Raw genomic sequence first — 17,951 nt, forward strand, 5'->3', positions numbered from 1 at the left:
ATAATTTGCGTAGCAAATCAGCACTAATTATCCAATTTCTTTGGAAACCAAGACTTGGTAAACAAACACTTGATTTTCGAGCAGACCCTGGAAGGATGGCTTTATGAGCGGGTATAATATGTAATCATGCAATTATTATTATTTTTTTTTTTTTCGCATGTGCAAATTGAATCCATCTGCAGTATTTCATTAAGCCGCGTCTTTTAATAAATGGGCTTTCGTTTGAAGATTACTTGCATGCTCTTTCTAAACCCTGAGGGGCCCTGAGTGACACGGGTTCTGTTTTGAACAGGCAGGGAGCGGGCTAATCCGCTAATAGCGATGCCGTGCACGCGTTTTCTTCTCCGTTCTTTATCCTCATCACAGACTGTGAGCCTGGTTCAAAGCAGAACCCCAGGAACCTTTATTACACCGATATGCTTTATCATTATTTTTATTATTTGATTAAAATCTTTATTTTGCAAACACACATTTAAAATGCATATCCAGCTAAAATGTAATTTTGGATAGAGTAGGGCGAGTTTAGAACCCCCGTCAGATTTTTTACTGCTATTATGGGCTCCATTAAAGTGGACCTTTACCCTCCAAACAGAAAAATTGTGCATGTCCTGTGCTTTTTTTTTTTTATCCCGGAGAATACGTATAGGTGCTTCCCACTCCGCTGAGTCATCTCTTGTCTCCGGTACCCTACCCGCCTCCAAACACTGTCCCTTGTCTCCACCCCCTATCCTCCCAGTACTGCCTTTTTATGGCATACAGACCCAAATATCATTTTGTGGTGCTATGTAATTTGTATAGAATTGTTAAAGGAGTTGTAATGCATTCTATGCATTAAGGTGAAAAACCTTCTTGGTTGCAGCTGCCCCCCAGACCCCCCGTTATTCTAACCTGAACCCAAACGATCCAGCGACGAGCACAAGCCCAGCAGCTCCAGCCGCTGTCTCGGGTCCTCATTGGATAGATTGATAGCAGCAGGAGCCATTGGCTCCCGCTGCTGTCAACCAAATCCAGTAACGCGGGGCGGGGCTGAGTCCCATTGTCTGTGTCAATGGACACAGCAGTGGGAGTGGGACTCCTGAGTGCACCCGCAGGGGTGCCCCCATGAAAAGCAGCTTGTCGTGGGGGCACCTGATAGAGAGGAGGAGCCAGGAATGCCACTGGGGACCTCAGAAAAGGAGGATCGGGGCTGCTCTGTGCAAAACCTTTGCACAGAGCAGGTACGTATACCATGTTTGTTATTTAAAAAAAAAAAAAAACCAAACCTTTACAATCACTTTAAGGCTCCATTCACACCTGGGCGTTTTCAGCTCCAAAAACGCTCAAAAAAAACATTTCCAAAACGCCCAACAAGTAAAACCCCATTCATTTAAATGGTCCCTGTTCACATCTGAGCGTTTTAACGCCTGAAGCAAAACGCCCAACGCTCAAAAAAGTACATGAGCTTCTTTTTGGGCAGATTACAGGAGTTTTCCATTGGTTTCTAGTCAATCTAAAAACGCCTGCACAAAAAACGCCTGTAAAACGCCTGCAAAAACGCCCATAAAAACGCCTGGAAAAAAGCCTGAAAAAACGCCTGAAAAACGCCTGAAACAAAAACGCCCAGGTGTGAATGGAGCCTTAATGATAACTAGAAAGGCAGTAAAATTAATCCTCTGCAACCAGCAACAATAGACCCTGTGACGGTATTCACCATCACTGGAAGTGAAAAACAGATACTTAATGGTTTGAATTGCTTCAGATGGGACAGTAATATTTTTTAGCAATATCTCTCATGAAATATATAAAGATAAACGATTGACTGTTCGGATTGTTAGAATATTGCAGGAGTATCTCCTAGACCAGTGATGGCGAACCTTGGCACCCCAGATGTTTTGGAACTACATTTCCTATGATGCTCATGCGCTCTGCAGTGTACTTGAGCATCATGGGAAATGTAGTTCCAAAACATCTGGGGTGCCAAGGTTCGCCATCGCTGTCCTAGACCCTTGCTAGTGGGGTGAGGTTTGTTATTGTTAAGAACCTGCATTCCATTGTTCTATTGTTGTTCTGTCTGCCTTAAGATAAACTTATTATGGGCTGTACATGTGTATGTGGATTGGCTGCTAAGGGGGAGGGGGGATTGTCCCCCAATGTATATCTCTTTGCGCATGTGTTTGAATAAACAGTTTGAGCTCTAATTTACCCTTAATCTAGAGTCCTGTCTCTTATTGGGGGAATATACTACAAGGGATTGCCATGTTCTTCATACTCCCTTGGATAATCACTAAGCTCTTGTAAGAGCTTGTGCCTGCTTCACCTCTGGGGAAAGGGCGGTTCACCCACGGGAACCTGGAGCCTTGTTGTAGGTCCAGGGTGGGCAGGGGACAGCGAGACCCCAACCAAGCTGCGGTGGTTCGTCGGGTCTGAGGTGGTTATGGTGTCTGGTGGAGTGCTTGGAGCCCTCGCGAAGCACTAGGAGCATCCGTCAACTAAGGTACCCAGTCGGGGTACCAGTTGATCTGTTACAGACCCCCTTAGCAACAATTGACCCCTCCTCCCCTCCAGCAACAATAGATCCCCTACAACAAAACACCTCAGCAACAATAGAACCCCCTGCCAGTGGTAATAGATCTATATCAGCAACAATACACTGTGTGCACAATTATTAGGCAAGTGAGTATTTTGACCAAATCATCATTTTTATGCATATTGTCCAACTCTAAGCTGTATAAATTTGAATGCTTATTGGATTTAAGCATATCAGGTGATGTGTAGTTGCATAATGAGGGAAGGTGTGGTCTAAGGAGATCAACACCCTACATCAAGGTATGCAAAATTATTAGACAGCTTCTTTTCCTTGGGCAAAAAGGGCCAAAAAAGAGATTTTACTAACTCTAAAAGTCAAAAATTGTAAAAAGTCTTTCAGAGGGATGCAGTACTCTTGAAATTGCTAAGATATTGGGGCGGGATCACAGAACCATCAAAGGTTGTGTTGCAAATAGTCAATTGGCTTGCAAGAAATGTGTTGAGAAAAGAAAACGCAAATTAACTGCCAAAGATTTGAGAGGAGTCAGACGTGGAGCTACCAGAAAGAAATTATCCTCCAGTGCTGTCATATTCCAGATCTGCAACCTACCTGGAGTGCCCAGAAGTACGAGGTGTTCAGTACTCAGAGACATGGCCAAAGAAAGGAAGACTGAAACCCGACCATCAAGACACATAAGTTGAAACGTTAAGACTTGGCCAAGAAACATCTGAAGACAGATTTATCGGTTTTATGGATTGATGAGATGAGAGTGACTCTTGATGGACCAGATTGATGGGCTTGAGGCTGGATCAGTAATGGGCACAGCACTTCACTTCCCCTCAGATGCCAGCAAAGTGGAGGTGGGGTACTGGTATGGAGGTGGGGTACTGGTATGGGCTGGTATTATAAAAGATGAGCTAGTTTTTGGGTTTAGGATGGACTCAAAATCAACTTCCAAACCTACTGCCAGTTTTTAGAAGACACTTTCTTCAATCAGTGGTATAGGAAAAAGTCTGCATCTTTCAAGAAGACCATGATATTTATGCAGGACAATGCTGCATTGCATGCATTGTAGTAGATCCCCCTGCTAGCAGCAATAGATCCCCTGCCAGCAGTATTAGATATGCTCCAGCAACGAAAGATCCCTGCTAGCATCAAAAGATCCCCCTGACAGCAGTAATAGATCCACCCCAGCAACAATAGACCCCCCTGGGACTATTAGATCTCTGGAACAATAGATCCCCCTGGAACAATAGATCTCCCCTACAGAAACAATAGACCCCCCTCCAGCAACAATGTATCCCCCATCACAAAATAACCCGACTAGCAAGAATACCCCATAGAAACAATAGACCCTCCAGGAACAAAATACTCCCAAGTAATAACAGATTCACAACAACAGACTCCCCATAACAAAATAACCCCCTCCCCAAGCAACAATAGATTCCCCTCCAGCAACAATGGATCCCCTACCACAAAATAATCCCCCCCCAGCAACAATAGACCCCCTGGGAACAATAGATCTTTCCTACAGCAACAATAGATCCCCCTCCAGCAACAATGTATCCCCCATCACAAAATAACCCGACTAGCAAGAATACCCCATAGAAACAATAGACCCTCCAGGAACAAAATACTCCCAAGTAATAACAGATTCACAACAACAGACTCCCCATAACAAAATAACCCCCTCCCCAAGCAACAATAGATTCCCCTCCAGCAACAATGGATCCCCCACCACAAAATAACCCCACCAGCAAGAACACCCCATAAAAACAATACACCCCCCAGGAATAAAATACCCCCGAGTAATAACACATTCACAACAATAGACTCCCCATAACAAAATAACCCCCCCCCCCAGCAACAATAGATTCCCCTCCAGCAACAATGGATCCCCTACCACAAAATAACCCCCCAGCAACGATATCCCCCCCATGAAGAAATGGACCCATCAAGAACACCATATAACGATAACAGATCACCCACCAGCAACATTAGATCCATCAAAAGCTCCCCAATAGATCAACAGACATCAGAAGAACCCGATAAAGACTTTTACCCCTACTCTATCCAAAACAAAAAGTTGGCTCGAGCCACCCTCTATTCTTCCTGAATCTCAGTAAGCTTTGTGTAATTGTTCCAGATCTTTGCAATAATCCAGTGTGAGACTTCCTGTAATAAAGACCGCTCACTGCTGCCCTCTCTCCTTGTGCGGGGGGACTGGTCTTGCCTCCTCCACTTTTCTGTAGTATTCTGCAGGCAGCCTCTAGTGGGTGGAGCCTGCTGTTCCCTCCCACATCTCTGCTATCTCTCCTTGTGCAGGGTGACTGGTCTTGTCTCCACCCCCTCTTGTTTTCTGAAGTGGGTGGAGTCTTCTAGGCCCCTCCCATAGCTCTGTTCTCTATACAGGCTACTTATAGCACAGTAGTAAAGTCAAGGTAATATATCTGTGTGCACAAAGGATTTATATATTTTGTAGCTGTTGAGGAATATATTTTAGTGAATGTTTTTTTTGTGTGAGTCCAGCTTTTAGAATTAATTAGTTATGTTAGCAGTAAATACGAGACAGTTGAGGAATCATCACACAAAATCCGAGGATTCCTGAAGTGCGGAGCGCTGATTACACACAGCCATTCATCATATTTAATAAGTTGCATTTAGCATAATCGGAGCGTCTTCTACCCGTTTCCTAATTACCTTTCTTTCTGTTTCTGCTTCCTGTGGGTATCAGCATTCCATCTTCACCAGTGACCGCCATTTCTTCCAGTGCCCAGCAGACAAAACCAGTGACCAATCCCAGAATTAAGGCAGGAAGATATACACTCACTTTATTAGGTACACCTTGCTAGTACCGGGTTGGACCCCCTTTTCCCTTCATTCTTCGTGGAATAGATTCAACAAGGTGTTGGAAATGTTCCTCAGAGATTTTGCTCCATAGTGACATGATAGCATCACGGAGTTGCTGCAGATTTGTCGGTTGCACATCCATGATGGGAATCTCCCGTTTCACCACATCCCAAAGGTGCTCTATTGGATGAGATGTGGTGAGCATGGAGGCCATTGGAGGACAGTGACCAGATCTGGTGAGTGTGGAGTCCATTGGAGTACAGTGAACTGATCTGGTGAGTGTGGAGTCCATTGGAGTACAGTGACCTGATCTGGTGAGTGTGGAGTCCATTGGAGTACAGTAACCAGATCTGGTGAGTGTGGAGTCTATTGGAGTACAGTGACCTGGTCTGGTGAGTGTAGAGGCCATTGGAGTACAGTGACCTCATTGTCATGGTGAAGAAACCAGTGGTGAGATGATTGGAGCTTTGTGACATGGTGCATTATCCTGCTGGAAGGAGCCATCAGAAGTTGGATACACTGTAGTCATAAAGGGATGGACATGGAAAGCAACAATACTCAGGTAGTTTGATCGATGCTCAGTTGGTACTAAGGGGCCCAAAGTGTGCCAAGAAAATATCCCCCCGCACCATTACACCACCACCAGCCTGAACCGGTGATACAAGGCAGGATGGATCCATGAGCCAAATTCTGACCCTACCATCTGAATGTCGTGATTGGGAGAGTAAAGTTCCACTTTAACCGGTAACGGACTGCCCACCGCAATATATACTGCAGAAGGGCGGCCCTCCTGAGCGAACCGACGTAGGGCTATGACGGTCGTGCGCCTGCAGCTAGGGAGTGAGCGCACTCCGATTGCCGCCTGACACCTGCAATCGCTCCCCACTGAGAGAGAAGAACGGTCAGTTGTTGTAAACACAGCTGGTCATTCTTCTATCTGGGATGATCACAGAGTGCCTGGGATCCTTCTATATAGGATCACAGGTCTCTGTGATCGTTTCACAAGCCAAGCCCCCATACAGTTAGAATCACTCCCCTAGGCTCACATTTAACCCCTTGATCACCCACAGTGTTAACCCCCTTCTCTGCCAGTGTCATTATTACAGTTACAGTGCATATTTTTTGCACTGATTATTGTAGTAATGTCACTGGTCCCCCCAAAATCTGTGTGTGCTCCCGTTGTGGTCCTCTAACAATGTGCCACATCCCTTAATTGAAAGCAAACAATTGTAATTCCCCTGGGGGTGGGACTTTATAGGCACGATATAGTATTGATACCAAAAAATTATATTAAAAAGTTATAATTTATTAAACATATGCAGTATACAGAAAAAAAGTTTAATAAATTATAACTTTTTAATATAATTTTTTGGTATCAATACTATATCGTGCCTATAAAGTCCCACCCCCAGGGGAATTACAATTGTTTGCTGGTCCCCCCAAAAGTGTCAAAAATGTCAGTTAGGGGTCCGATCTGTCCGCCACAATGTCGCAGTCCCACTAAAAATCGCAGATCGCCGCCAATACTAGTAAAAATAAAAATGACATAAATCTTTCCCCTAGTTTGTAGATGCGATAATTTTTGTGCAAACCAATCAAAATACGCTTATTGCGATTTTTTTTTTTTTTTACCATAAATATGTAGCAGAAAACAAATTGGCCTAAAATGCTAAAAAATTTAGATTTTTTAATTTTTTTTGGGAATGTTATATAGCAGAATGTGAAAAATATTGTTTTTTTTTTCACAATTGTCGCTCTTTTTTTGTTTATAGCGCAAAAAATAAAAATCGGACAGGTGATCAAATACCACCAAAAGAAAGCTCTGTTTGTGGGAAAAAAGGACATCAATTTAATTTGGGTACGGTGTCGCACGACCGCGCAATTGTCCGTTAAAGTAACGCAGTGCAGAATCAAAAAAAATGGCCTGGTCATTAAGGGGGAAAATCCTTCTGATCTAGAAGTGGTCAAGTACTTTGGCCATTGACCGTTTCACATCCTCGGGACGTTTTAATGTGTCCTGGACTTGAAGTGGTTAAAACAAGCACACGGCTGGAGCGCTGTGTCATTTTTTTCATCTCGTGATTGGCTGTTCAGTAAAGGGCCATACACACTATAAGATTTTCTGAAGACTTTTTCCTTCAGATTTACCTTTTCTATGTAGTGCAAGGGCCACCCAGATTGCATACAAATTGAAAGTGTTTAGGTTTGAACTCATATTATATGGTTTTGGTAAATCTAAAGGAAAAAGTCTTCAGAAAATCCTATATTGTGTATGGCCCATTAGAGTCGATTCACACCGCGGCGACTCAAAGTCGCCCCGACTTTGAAGTCGCCTGTGCAGCACGACTTCATCGTGGCTTGCAAACGATTTCTCATAATAGAAGTCAATGCAAGTCGCTCCGACTTCGCCCAAAAGTAGTGCAGGAACCTTTTTCTTAGTCGGAGCGACTTGAGTCGCTCTGATTAGAACAGTTCCATTGCACAGAATGGAGCGCTACTACCAAGTCACCTGACAAGTCGGAGTAGTGTGAACTGGCTCTAAAAGTGATCCAGGCAGCTCTACATAAGGACACAGTTGATTAAACTTCTTTAAATTACTACACACAGGTATTATAGTAGACATTTTCACCAAGTTATTTATAGGCCATTCTTCCTCATTCCTTCACAGTTATACTCAGGTGATTTATTAGCACATCCAGTAATTAATGCCTCATATACAGCTTCTTCTTCTAAATTAATTTGTGGCTGACACATTGTAGTCACCTATAGATAAGTAGGTTTGTAGGATATCTAATGTAACGCCTTCATTTTATTTTTTATGTATAATTAAAAGACAAATTATGAGTGACGTTTGTTAATTTACTGGAGTTAGAAGAATTATAATTGGTGCCACCTGTTTATATATCCCCACGGGTTTTCATTTCACTAATAATAGTATGCAGTGGTTTACCATTCAGCTCTCCATCCTCGTCTTCTCTGTTTAGGATCTGTCATTTAGGCTGCATTCACATGTCAGCTTATAATCGCGGGCAGAACCGCCGCGGTTCCGCCCGCGATTCGGAGATTTATTGCAAATCGCGGGACGCCTAGCGTTGCCCGTTGATTTGCAATAGCCCCCCAAACGCTGAGCGATGTTGCCGCGATTTACGCCCGCCGAATCGCGGCAACATCGCGCAAACAAAATCGCGGGACGCAATACGCTCCAAAGAAGCTCTTGTACTTTTTTGGAGCGTATTGCGTCCCGCGATTTTGTTTGCGCGATGTTGCCGCGATTCGGCGGGCGTAAATCGCGGCAACATCGCTCGGCGTTTGGGGGGCTATTGCAAATCAACGGGCAACGCTAGGCGTCCCGCGATTTGCAATAAATCTCTGAATCGCGGGCGGAACCGTGGCGGTTCTGCCCGCGATTATAAGCTGACATGTGAATGCAGCCTTAGTCTCTGATGTTTATATTTTGTAGATATATTTATATATGTAGCACCCTCCTAGATAGGGGCTAGGAAAAAGCATTATTATGCTCCATCTGCTTATCAGGGGAGCCCGATCTGTTAGTCATGCCTGTTGCATGATGTGTCCAGGTGTGAGTCACTTGGTCTGAGGGAGTGTCCCCACTGTATCCAATAGGGGAGCCTGTTGGACAGTGGAGGAAATCTGCCCAGTGGCAAATGGGCTTTTGTGGCAGTTACAGTGGGAGTGCACTACCGCAGTGCATCCTGGGATTGACCATTAAAGCTAAGGGCACATGTGACAGGGGGTCTTTGGCGGGAAGCAGAGTCCCAGGAGGAAGGTGACAGCTGTCTCTCCTCCTGCTGTCTGAGGAAGGTGGTCACACAGGCAGTCGGCCTAGTGGACCGGCTGTGTAGCTGAGCCTAAAGGATCCTGGAAAGCTGACGGTGGAGTTGCAGGCAGAGTCACTTGGGAAAAACAGTGTCCGTGAGTACCAGGGGTCTTGCCAAGGGGGACCACTCCAGAGAGGTCAGAGGACAGAAGGTCAGCTCACACAGAGCGCAAGAGTAAAAGGGGTTACCAAGTAGAAGCCTGAAGAGTAGGGGTAAAGGGGGTCCTGAAGAGTAATTCACTGTACAGTTTGCTTATTAACTAATTAATTTTAGTGGCAAGGTGAAGCAGCGGCCTTGCAGCACTCAGCCTAGTTAGAAGTCCTAAAATTGTGCATAGTTCATCCAGTTGGAGTATCCCAATCATCCCTTCTCCTATCCAAGTTTTACAATAAAATACAATTAAAATAACAAAAACCAAATCCCCTGGACTGTTTTCTGACAGAGCCAAACACTTAAAGTGCCTTGAATTACTAAGTTATTGCTATGGGTAACCCAGGGGAAACCGCATCCGGCAGCTCCCGCGGGAGTAGTGCTACACACACACATATATATATATATATATATAGATATATATATATATTCTTTATATATATATACATACACACATATATATATATATATACTGTATATATAAATACATATATATAAATAAGAAATGATAATTCCGGAATTTACAATAAAGAAATTAATACGATTATTTTTTATTTGGCCGCTTTCTTTTGTATATCTAAAAAAAAAAAGGCAATAAAATATACATAATTCTGCAGTTCATGTCCTAATTTTCTTCTTTTTTCCAAGCTACATTGTTTCTTTTATACCTTAGGGATGTCAGAAATAAGGCTATAAAACCTCCTATTCCTTGGAGTTGTAGGTTCTTAAACGTGGAAACTTGACCTCACTTTACAGAATCCATTTCTCTCCGATAATGCTAACAATGCATATAAAGTGTGTAAGATTTCCCCATAGACCATCTCCACGCTGAAGATTTCCCGCCTCTCGGGGATCTAAATATTAAAATGACGATTATTTTTATAGCTTTGAAGCGAGCATAAGAACGCCCCCAGAGTTCCGGTACAATGGGGTCCAGATCACATAGGACGATTTCCCATTGCACCTCTTCTTCACCCTGCAAATGATTCTGGGAGATATATTAAAATGCAAATTTCTGCCTTGCTCGCTACTTTATCATCTGGCTCGTTATGCAATTTGCCAGTTATAGAAGGGAGAAATTAGCATAATGGCCCTCCGGGGAGAGATCAAGAGAGAAAGACCAAACACAACATGTCGAAGCGTTCCAAAACAATTATCCAGCACTATTGTTCTTTTTTCCCGGGAAACTGGCGGCGTCCAAAAACGCTGATACTGTTTTGGGAGCCTGACAATACTCAGCGTCCTCATTATTTACATTATGGTTCATAAAATCGTCAAGGGTGCCATGCATTATGGCTTGAAACCCAAACATTTGTCTGCATTAAAGGTATGGAGCAAAAAAAAAAAAAAAGATAACTCCGCCTTTTTTTAATGTTTAAAAATAAAATAAAAATTATGCTGTTCAGGAGGACTATTTGCTTTGATCACATTAGTAAGAAAAACACTATTTATAAATTTAATTTTTATTTTTATTATTTATATTTTAAGTGAAATCTTGATTTGGTAGACAAAAATCAATCCACTGTATATAGTGCAACATTTTTACAAAACTGTATTGCTCATCTTTACCTGTTTGAGTTCAGCAGATATTACCTTAGGCTTGGACTACCTGTCCTGATGAAGCTGACTCTGCCGGTGAAACGTGTTGACAGATTTTGTTACAACTAATCTCTTGGTGTTTAAAAAAAAAAAAAAAAAAAAAACAACAAAAAGGTAAGAAAAGGCAAAGGTGTCTTTAGATGAAATTGCTTTTTTTTAATAAAAAAAAACATATTATTAATAAAAAATACTATTTAAAATATTTATTGAAGTGTACAATACAATGTATTTAAACCCATAAACAAAAATGTTACATTGTGTTTTGATTCAAAAGCTGTTTGATTGCCATACCTCCTTTGACCCAGTTTGTCCAGACAGTATGTTCACCTGCTGACTTGTCACTTTCCACAAGCACCTTAAAGCGGTGTTCTGGCCAAAATGTATGTTTTACAATAAAAATACCCCTAGAATAGTCATGCATCGTGCAGTGTAATAAAGTTATGCTGTAAACTATTCCCAGTATTGTATTTGTGCAGCATCCTTTTCTTACTTTGTGTAGTTCTGGCACTTTACCTCCATACCACAGTGTGTGGTATAGTTGGGGGATTTTATATGCACTAGAGCACTTTTTTTTATATGTATTTTTCTGATATGCATGATTAAGATTGTATATAACTCATGGTATATTGATATCCGTTACACCTTTTTAGGTTTGGTATCTATTTAATTTTTTATATCACATTTTACCACATTTCGTTCAATAAGACTTATATGCACACATCACTTTACATGCTAATCATCTTTACACACCTAGTTTTTACTACCGTTGTCACTTTTTACATCACCAAGTTGCACTTTAAGGTTTTTACATCAGCACCTATAATATTAGGCAGCGCCACCACCCTACCTTTTTACAAGGTCTCAGGTGTGAATGGGGAGCAGTTGTGTTAAATTTGGTGTTATCACTCTCACTCTCTCATACTGGTCACTGGAAGTTCACCATGGCACCTCATGGCAAAGAAGTCTCTGAGGATCTGAAAAAAGAATTGTTGCTCTACATAAAGATGGCCTAGGCTATAAGAAGATTGCCAAGACCCTGAAACTGAGCTGCAACACAGTAGCCAAGACCATACAGCGGTTTAACAGGACAGGTTCCACTCAGAACAGGCCTTGCCATGGTTGACCAAAGAATTTGAGTGCACGTGCTCAGCATCATATCCAGAGGTTGTCTTTTGGAAATAGACGTATGAGTGCGGCCAGCATTGCTGCAGAGGTTGAAGGGGGGGGGGGGGGTCAGCCTGTCAGTGCTCAGACCATACGCCGCACACTGCATCAAATTGGTCTACATGGCTGTCGTCCCAGAAGGAAGCCTCTTCTAAAGATGATGCACAAGAAAGCCCCCAAACAGTTTGCTGAAGACAAGCAGACTAAGGACGTGGATTACTGGAACCATGTCCTGTGGTCTGATGAGACCAAGATAAACGAATTTGGTTCAGACGATGTCAAGCGTGTGTGGCGGCAACCAGGTGAGGAGTACAAAGACAAGTGTGTTTTGCCTGCAGTCAAGCATGGTGGTGGCAGTGTCATGGTCTGGGGCTGCATGAGTGCTGCCGGCACTGGGGAGCTACAGTTCATTGAGGGAACCATGAATGCCAACATGTACTGTGACATACTGAAGCAGAGCATGATCCCCTCCCTTCAGAGACTGAGCCGCAGGGCAGTATTCCAACATGATAACGACCCCAAAAACACCTCCAAGACGACCACTGCCTTGCTAAAGAAGCTGAGGGTAAAGGTGATGGACTGGCCAAGCATGTCTCCAGACCTAAACCCTATTGAGCATCTGTGGGGCATCCTCAAATGGAAGGTGGAGGAGCGCAAGGTCTCTAACATCCACCAGCTCTGTGATGTCGTCATGGAGGAGTGGAAGAGGACTCCAGTGGCAACCTGTGAGGGGGGGGGGGGGGGGCGGGGGTGGGGGCAGGAGAAAGCCAGGAAAGAGCACAGGGGGCTGGAGAGCATGCAGGGGGGGCAGCAGAAATAAGCTGGATAGGAAGAGCAGCGGGAGATGGCTGCAAATAGAGGAACCGATCTCTCCAGTTTCTGCTTAATGCTCACTTCCCCTCCCGCAGACATTGAGCGGCTGCAGGAGGAAAATTGAGAGGTTGGTTCCTCTAGATACAGCTGCTCCCGTAGCTCCTCCTATCCATGTGTACAGGGCGGGCATGGGGCAGCATGGGGCAGGGTCAGTATACCCCTGTATCAGGGGCAGACTGGCAACTTTCGGCCCAGGGGGCAAGTACAAGCCAGAGGCCCATGGTGCAGCGACTCGATCCCCCCCGCTCCCACTCTCCCAGTCCTCCCCCTGACCCCCATTCCAAGCTGAAGCCCTGCTCCAGATACTCTCTACTTACCTGCTGAATCCGGGTTCCCGACCTGGCCAGCAGGGGGACGTTGGGGGGAGCTGGGACAGCTCGGTTGGGGCTGGCCGGGGCAGAAGAGTCTCCATTGGGGCATGGAACCGGCCTCTGCTCAGACACAGTTTACATCCATGCTGGTTGGGGGGACCTGCGATTTGTCCTTGTCTTCAACCTGCACTCAGTAGGGCAGTGGCGGGGACTTTTTACTTCTCTTCACCAGGAATCCTTTAGGCATGTTTGTGACAGAAGTGGTGCAGCCTTTTTACGGGGCATCAGAGCAGCCCAGGGGGCAATTGCCCCCCTGCCCCCTGGCCCAGTCCTCCCCTGCCCTGTATGCCCCTTGTACTAATATCTTCATACCCCAATGTGTTTAATGACCTGAGCTGTAGACTGTATGATCCGGTTTCTTACATTGCACCGCTTCAGACCAGGCAATGGCAAAGTTTCAAAAGCTTTACTTAACCACTTCAGTATCAGATACTTTTACCCCCTTCCTGCCCAGGCCAATTTTCAGTGTTCCGCGCTGTCACACTTTGAATAACAATTACTCAGTCATTCAACACTGTACCCAAATAAAATTTTAATCTTTTTTTTCACACAAATAGAGCTTTCTTTTTGTGGTATTTATTCAAAAAAATTTGAATATCATTTTGGAAATAAATAATCTTTGATTCATAAATTTAGGCCAAAATGTATACTGCTACATTTCTTTGGTAAAAATAACCCAAATCAGTGTATATTATTTAGTCTGTGGGAAAGTTATAGAGTCCACAAACAATGGTATATATCTCAAAATAGATCAATCCTGAGTTAATGGCGGCCTATCTTATTTCTTGAGGCCCGAAAATGCCAGAACAGTACAAATATCCCCCAAATTACCCCTTTTTGAAAAGTAGACAGTCTGAGGTATGAGGCATTGTCATTTTTTTAAAGTTAAATTTTTTGTTTGGAAAATGAAGAGATTAAAAATATATATATTTTTTTCACATTTTTTTTTTATTTTATTTTTTACATATTGTCACAAGTGCAGTTCAGCATCATTGTGTAACTGGTGTGGTGGTTTTAAGGGAAACTGACTGGTGACAGTATATACAAAAAAAAAAAAAAAAAATTAAATAAATAAATAATTTTTTATTACATTTTTTAATTTTTTTTACGATTTTTTTTTTTTTTTTACATACTATGACCAGAGCAGTACAGTGTTACTACAGTAACACAGTGCTACTCTGTGGAGGCAATCAGGATTTTTTTTTCACACTATGATCGCTTATAATAGTGATAATCACTGTTATATGCAACCATTTGTTATAAATGAAGTCCATTCTTTCAGTGTGTATTGTTGTAATTAGCTGTGATTGGCAACAGCTAATCACATGTCACAGATGGGCTGTGATTGGTCCTGTCTGTACCATGTGATCACTGTGACTAATCACAGAGATCAACACAGTAGTACACAATGAATGGCTTGGATTGGTCACTGCAATCACATGGTAGCAGCAGCGGCCTGTGAGGTGCGTTCTGGGGAGGATGTCATATGATGTCCACCCAAAAAGGGAGAGCTCCAGTCTGGCCTATTGTAATAAGACAGCCAGGCAGGAGCTCTCCCATTCTGGGTATAAGTAGAAAGTAGTTAAAGCCGAGCTCCACCCAAAAGGGGAATTTCCGCTTGTTTGCACCCCCCTCCCTCTACTGCCACATTTGGCACTTTTTTGGGGGAGGGGGGAGCAGGTACCTGGTTTTGACAGGTGCCAGCTACCACTTCCGGCTCAGTTCGGTGTGGCGATCTGAGTCGGAAGTTCAGCCCACCTCCTTCTCCTGCAATCTTCTGGGACACATCACAGGTTACAGAAGACTGCGGGACCATTCACAAAACACGCACATGCGCAGTTGTGAAGCTGCAAGGATTCACTGCCGGTTTCCCTTAGTCAAGATGCTGGCGTCTGCACCCAAAGCCGATTGAAGAATCAGTTCGGGTGAGGACACCGCTGGATTCATGGACAGGTAGGTGTCCTAATATTAAAAGTCAGCAGCTTCAGTATTTGTACCTGCTGGCTTTTATTTTTTGGGGGGAGCTCCTGTTTAAGGAATAAATCGACATGATGATAATCACAGGTAACAGTTCAGAATAAAGTGAAGACATCCCCCTAACATCCCTAGTCCCTAACTTCAGGCCTTGTGGCTGCCCCAGCATACCTGCATAGAAAAAATCCATGATCAGGAAAATCCATTAAAGCAATACTCTAATACTTTGGTGGATTCATGGAGGACTGCAGGTCCCAACAATCCTCCTACATCTTTCTGTTTGTCTGTGTCTTTCCTCCCATACAGATTGCGTGTGGCAGCTGAGCCCCTTTTTCTTTCTTCCGTCCTCGTTCTAGGAGCCTTAGGATCGGGGCCATCTTCCCTTTACTAGCACACAGGACCAGAGGGTGCGACCCAAGAAAACCTACCAAGAACAACCTGGGAAACCCCCCTAAATCTTAGCTTCCTGGCTGGGGCGTGTAAACGGGTAGCTGGAACTTCAACCTGCCTACATGTGAATCCAGATTCTCAGTGCTGCAAGGGACTCTTTCCTGTAAATCTGCTTTCAGTTCTTGGTGAGTCAGAGTGTCGCAACTAGGGAGCTGCCTGCAGCAAAACCCATCTCCACCTTCAGGAGCTGTGGTGGAGACAGGGCAAATCCTTGCACTCTTTGCCTTTGCCCTTCTAAGGACTTTTACCACTGCTGATCATGGGTGCATGCTGGACTTTCCCTCCAGTGCCATTGTGAACAAATTCCTCTCCCTGACAACATGTCAGAAGGCCGCAGCTTGGGAGCTGTCTACAGCAAAACCTACACTATATTGTCCAAAGTTTTGGAACACCTGCCTTTACACACACATGAACTTTAATGGCATCCCAGTCTTAGTCCGTAGGGTTCAATATTGAGTTGGCCCACCCTTTGCAGCTATAACAGCTTCAACTCTTCTGGGAAGGCTGTCCACAAGGTTTAGGAGTGTGTCCATGGGAATGTTTGACCATTCTTCCAGAAGCGCATTTGTGAGGTTTGGCACTGATGTTGAGCAAGAAGGCCTGGCTCCCAGTCTCCGCTCTAATTCATCCCAAAGGTGTTCTACGTCAGGCCAGTCAAGTTCCTCTTCCCCAAACTCATCCATGTCTTTATGGACCTTGCTTTGTGCACTGGTACAAATCAGTTGATGGAGGGGGGATTATGGTGTGGGGTTGTTTTTCAGGGGTTGGGCTTGGCCACTTATTTCCAGTGAAGGAAACTCTTAAGTCGTCAAGATAGCAAGGCATTTTGGACAATTTCATGCTTCTAACTTTGTGAGAACAGTTTGGGGATGGCCCTCCTCCTGTTCCAACATGACTGCACACCAGTGCACAAAGCAAGGTCCATAAAGACATGGAGTTTGGGGTGGAGGAACTTGACTGTCATGACCTCAACCCAATAGAACACCTTTGAGATGAATTAGAGCTGAGAATGTGTGCCAGGTCGTCTTGTCCAACATCAGTGCCTGACCTCACAAATGTGCGTCTGGAAGAATGGTGAAACATTCCCATAGACACACTCCTAAACCTTGTGGACAGCCTTCCCAGAAGAGTTGAAGCTGTTATAGCTGCAAAGGGTGGGCCAACTCAATATTGAACCCTACGGACTAAGACTGGGATGCCATTAAACTTCATGTTCTTGTAAAAGGCAGGCATCCCAATAATGTTAACAATATAGTGTATATCCACTTTTAGGAGCTTTGGTGGAGACAAGGTGGCTGCTTTGACTTTGCTCCACTGCCTTTCTAAGAGCTCTCACCTTTGCTATACGTGTGGGCATGCTTGGCTTGCCTACTAGCCAATGATTATCCCACATTCTACTTCAAGGCTATGGCCACTGGCCTAGTCCCAGCTGCAATACCAAATTCCTGGTTAGCCAGTCTGCCCCCTAGCGGGAACAGACTCTGTGAAAACAAGAGACATGCGCATAGGTAAAGAGATGAGAGAGATGAGCTTGATAGTCTGCTGCTTCTCCTTTCAATGAGGGAGGGACAAGAGCTGTGTTACTGAACTGCAGCATAAAATAATCAGATTTCCTGTCCTGCCATGGGGTGCTTTACTGTATGACAGAGCTGTGTAAATCTCATGTCTGGATGGACAAAATTTCAAATCCTTTGGCGGGTAAAACAACTGCCTTATATGTATTTAATTGGTGCATTTAGCAGTTCAGCTGTGTGATTAAAAACTTATGAAACCTTTTAGTTAAGACTAGAGCCCTTCGGTAAGCGAGCGTTAACGTTGTACAGTAGAGACTTCCTCGCAGCTGATGGATGGATGACAGATGGCTTTCTTCCTTCACTTGTTTCCTCCTGTTCCCTTTTATTGCTGTCCCCGAAACCTGGAAATGAGATCCAGGCTTGGAAAGAAAAACATAACAGGATTACGGTTATCCCCAGCAGGACTCGGAGCTGTAAGCGAGCAGAGAGAATTGGATTTGGGTTCCCGTCAACAGATTAACTTAGCACGGCCAGCTTACCGCCTCAGCCAAAAGACTCTCTTGTCCTTATTATGGCAGTTTTCTTGCATAAATATATCTGTGACTATGTAGCAGCTTATCTATTCTAATGGAAGCATTGATAAGCCTGTAACACAAGCACT

The sequence above is a fragment of the Pelophylax lessonae genome (assembly GCF_965119305.1).
Source record: "Pelophylax lessonae genome assembly, chromosome: 11".
Classification (NCBI taxonomy): Eukaryota; Metazoa; Chordata; class Amphibia; order Anura; family Ranidae; genus Pelophylax; species Pelophylax lessonae.